We start from the raw sequence: 5,000 nt of genomic DNA, 5'->3' as shown, positions 1-5,000 counted from the left end.
CAACAGATAACTGATCCCAGTAGAAAAAAATACCCTGGATTTGATATTCAGAGACAATTACAAACAGTATACGTACTCTGACCACAACATCATAGAAGTATAAACTTAGTAATTTTATTCAGGTACATGTACACACAGTTGCATAAATTACCCTACATAGCAGCATATGTGCCAGTTAGGGAACTGTGGCACAAATGTAATAGAAGAGATGTTCAGTAAACTTAACTTCAATAACCTTAGAATTGACTGGGACAAAATAAACCTAGAACTATCAGATATGTCCTGGGTAACAGACATGAGCACTCAAAATCCTCACCAGTGCCTGGAGAAGCTGAATACAGAAGCATACAAGGCCTGTATTAAATGTGTACCATTTGAGGAAACCCAAAAGCTTGGATATAGAGAGCATAGGAGATGGTACATAAGAAAATGGGTTACTGAATTGCCTAAAAACACAAATTGCAATAAAGGAAAGAGCCTTAGCCAAGAGATCACCAATTTAGAGCAACAACTTAAGATGTCATACCAAATGGAAGAAGCACAAAGGAAACAAAAGGCCATCCAGGGTATTGCATGCAACCCAAAACATTTTTATTCCTAGGCAAAATCCAAGCTAAGAACTACCTGTAGAATTGGACCATTAACCCTTTGACTGTTTCGGTCATATATATACGTTTTACGAGCCACCGTGTTTGACGTATATATACTCAAAAATTCTAACGGCTTCAAATCAAGCAGGAGAAAACTGGTAGGCCCACATGTGAGAGAATGGGTCTGTGTGGTCAGTGTGCACCATAAAAAAAAATTCTGCAGCATGCAGTGCATAATGAGAAAAAAAAAAACTAACCGTGTTTTTGGATTAAAACTCCGATTTTGCTGTGTATTTTCGTATAGTAGTTATGGTTGTATTCTCATTTTCTTGGTCTCGGTTGATAGAATGGAAAACATATTATAGAAATAGAGGTGATTTTAATTGGTTTTATTATGAAAAGAACCTTGAAATGGAGCTCAAAGTAGGGCAAGCATTTGATTTTTGCCTATGTTCAAAAGTAAACAAATGATGTCATTGTCCAATAAATGTCCAATTAGCCATTCTAATATGCAGTCATGAATGGGTTGACATTATTTATACAATTATTACAATATTGCAGTAGTATGCATAATAGTAAATCTTCTATTTTTTGTTTGAATAAAAATTCAAAATAGAAAGCAAGAATAATGTCAGAGGGGCCTGGAGATGTGACTGATGAACAAAGAAAATGTTATTTAGAGCCAGGAATGCCTGCATTGTTCATTCTGGACCCTATTTTGAAATTGGCATATTTTTTAACTTGCGTGAAATTGGCCAAATTGCAAATTTCTGACCACGTTATTGGGTGGTTGAAATTGGTAAATGGGCAGTTTCTTGTACTCAATCAATAGAACAAATGGAGTTCTAAAGATTTAGCTACAAGTTTGGTCAACTGGAACAATGGGATTAGCCGAAAATAGGGCACAAAGTGGGCGAAATCACCGATTCATAAATATCGCCAAGGTCGCTAACTTTGCGAGTGTAATTCCATAAGTTTTCCATCAAATTTTGTTCTCTTGGTGTCATTACCATCAGGAAAAGATGCTCTATCATTTCGTAAGACCCCATCATCCCCCGGACACCAGGAGACGCCTCAGGATCTGGGGTTGCAACAGTCACGGGGTTCATGAGACTCGTATACTGATGATGAACAGGAAATGAGCGAAATTCTAAAGGAATGGTGTGAGGTGTTCAGCAATCCACTAAATGACAGCAAGGTAGAGAATGCAGAAACATTTTTCACTCCAGCAGAAGGCTGTGCAGACCAGCTAACTGACATTAGTACTAATCCCATAATTTCAAAAAACAAATTAAAATATTGCCCAACATACATAAGGGGGATTACCAATAGACCCCTGGCTGTCTTCAAGAAGGCACTGAAGAGGCACCTTAAGTCAGTACCTGACCAACCGGGCTGTGGTTCGTACGTCAGCTTGCGTGCGGCCAGCAGTAACAGCCTGGTTTATCAGACCCTGATCCACCATGAGGCCTGGTCTCAGACTTGGCCATGGGGGCGTTGACCCCCGAAACCCTCTCCAGGTACTCCAGGTAAACTCAACACCTGGAATAAATTTGTGGAATGCCTTATTTATAAAAGAAAATGAAAATACAAAGAACCACTAACAAGAACCCTCAGTATTCTTTGGAGAAAGTCTAGATATAGGTGAAATACCAGTGACCTAAATAGTGTAGACAGCTCCTTTTGTATAAGGAAGGCAGTAGAACACAGACCAGTAGCCCTCTTTTCCCACGTAAAAATCTTCGAAGGAGTGATGACAGCAGATTACAAATTTCATGGAGTAACACAATCTGCATAACCCAAACCAGCATGTTGTTAGAGCAAGACAGTCAATTCTGTCAACTGCTGAACCACTATGACAGAATTATGGAAGTGTTGGATGGCAAAAATGTGGATGTGATGTACTCAGATTTTGCAAAGGCGTTTGACAAATGTGATCATGGGTTGATTCAGTACCGGATTTAACTAGAGGCTTGGCACGCTGAAATCTAGGAGGCCTCTTGCCAAGGTGTATAATATTTTTTATATTGTCATGGGTGTTTCTTACACAAGCTCTCATAGCACACTGTAGTCTCTAAACTACCCTTCAGTAATGTTATTGCACACTGTTTCAGGATAATACTATCTTTAAGCCTCAAGAATTAAAAATGAATTAAGGGGCCACAATGTCTGGAGAGGTTGTCCACACTAAGCATTCTGTGCATTGAAAGTGACAAACAAATTTTGATGAACATTTGTATGATTTTTGCTATGAGGAAGGCTAGATAAACACTTCCCCTCAAGGAAGGTTCCTTGATGTTGGTGAGGGGCTCTTGATTTAGGGAATTGGATCTGTGCTCTAGTTCCCCGAATTAAGCCTGAATGCCTTCCACATCCCCCATCCCCCCCCCCAGGCGCTGTATAATCCTCCGGGTTTAGCGCTTCCCCTTGATTATAATAATAATAGATAAACACTTCTTTAGTCTTGGTGTTTTGCTAACTTAATATATGATAGTGTAAACATGTTATGAGGCATTGATATGCATTTATCAGTGAAAAAGGGTGATTTGCTTTATGGTGATTTTTGCTTTACGGCGGTAGCATGGAACCTGACTCGCTGTGTAAGTGGAGCACTTCTGTACTGTTTTAATTTAGTAAGTATTAAAGATTAGATATGAATAGGAATATGTACTGTATGGAAATCCATGAGCTAAACTAATCTTGATTTTTTTTTTTCTCTCAACAAGTCGGCCTTCTCCCACCGAGGCAGTGACCCAAAAAGAAAGAAAATCCCCAAAAAGAAAATACTTCCATCATCATTCAACACTTTCACCTCACTCACACATAATCACTGTTTTTGCAGAGGTGCTCAGAACACAACAGTTTAGATGCATATACGTATAAAGATACACAACATATCCCTCCAAACTGCTAATATCCCAAAACCCCTTCTTTAGAGTGCAGGCATTGTACTTCCCATTTCCAGGACTCGAGTCCGGCTATATAAAAATAACCGGTTACCCTGAATCCCTTCACTAAATATTGCCCTGCTCACACTCCAACAGATCGTCAGGTCCCAAGTACCATTCGTCTCCATTCACTCGTATCGAACACGCTCACGCACGCTTGCTGGAAGTCCAAGCCCCTCGCCCACAAAACCTCCCTCACCCCTTCCTTCCAACCTTTTCGAGAACGACCCCTACCCTGCCTTCCTTCTCTTACAGATTTAAATGCTCTCCATGTCATACTACTTTGATCCATTCTCTCTAAATGACCAAACCACCTCAACCCCTCTTCAGCCCTCTGACTAATACTTTTATTAACTCCACACCTTCTAACTTCCACACTCCGAATTTTCTGCATAATATTTACACCACACATTGCCCTTAGACAGGACATCTCCACTGCCTCCAACCGCCTCCTCGCTGCTGCATTCACAGCCCAAGCTTCACACCCATATAAGAGTGTTGGTACTACTATACTTTCATACATTCCCTTCTTTGCCTCCATAGATAACGCTTTTCGACTCCACATATGCCTCAACGCACCACTCACCTTTTTTCCTTCATCAATTCTATGATTAACCTCATCCTTCATAAATCCATCCGCCGACATGTCAACTCCCAAGTATCTGAAAACATTCACTTCTTCCATACTCCTCCTCCCCAATTTGATATCCAATTTTTCTTTATCTAAATCATTTGATACCCTCATCACCTTACTCTTTTCTATGTTCACTTTCAACTTTCTACCTTTACACACACTCCCAAACTCATCCACTAACCTTTGCAATTTTTCTTTAGAATCTCCCATAAGCACAGTATCATCAGCAAAAAGTAACTGTGTCAATTCCCATTCTGTATTTGATTCCCCATAATTTAATCCCACCCCTCTCCCGAACACCCTAGCATTTACTTCTTTTACGACCCCATCTATAAGTACAGTATATTAAACAACCATGGGGACATTACACATCCCTGTCTAAGACCTACTTTTACCGGGAAATAGTCTCCCTCTCTTCTACATACCCTAACCTGAGCCTCACTATCCTCATAAAAACTCTTTACAGCATTTAGTAACTTACCACCTATTCCATACACTTGCAACATCTGCCACATTGCTCCCCTATCCACTCTATCATATGCCTTTTCTAAATCCATAAATGCAATAAAAACTTCCCTACCTTTATCTAAATACTATTCACATATATGCTTCAATGTAAACACTTGATCTACACATCCCCTACCCACTCTGAAACCTCCTTGCTCATCCGCAATCCTACATTCTGTCTTACCTCTAATTCTTTCAATAATAACCCTACTGTACACTTTTCCTGGTATACTCAATAAACTTATTCCTCTATAATTTTTACAATCTTTTGTCCCTCTTCCCTTTATATAAAGGGACTATACATGCTCTCTGCCAATCCCT

At 39.7% G+C, this 5,000-nt stretch overlaps 1 protein-coding gene across 1 annotated transcript in view; it reads left to right on the top strand.

The window, feature by feature from the left end:
• The window catches only part of Vha13 (V-type proton ATPase subunit Vha13), a gene marked incomplete at its 5' end in the record, with an annotated part of 18,811 nt that overhangs the window by 7,921 nt on the left and 5,890 nt on the right, over positions 1 to 5,000 (top strand).

Source organism: Cherax quadricarinatus, chromosome 31 (assembly GCF_038502225.1).
Source record: "Cherax quadricarinatus isolate ZL_2023a chromosome 31, ASM3850222v1, whole genome shotgun sequence".
Classification (NCBI taxonomy): Eukaryota; Metazoa; Arthropoda; class Malacostraca; order Decapoda; family Parastacidae; genus Cherax; species Cherax quadricarinatus.
Note: the sequence above shows the minus strand (reverse complement) of the source record. Positions and strands in the feature narration are given on the sequence as shown.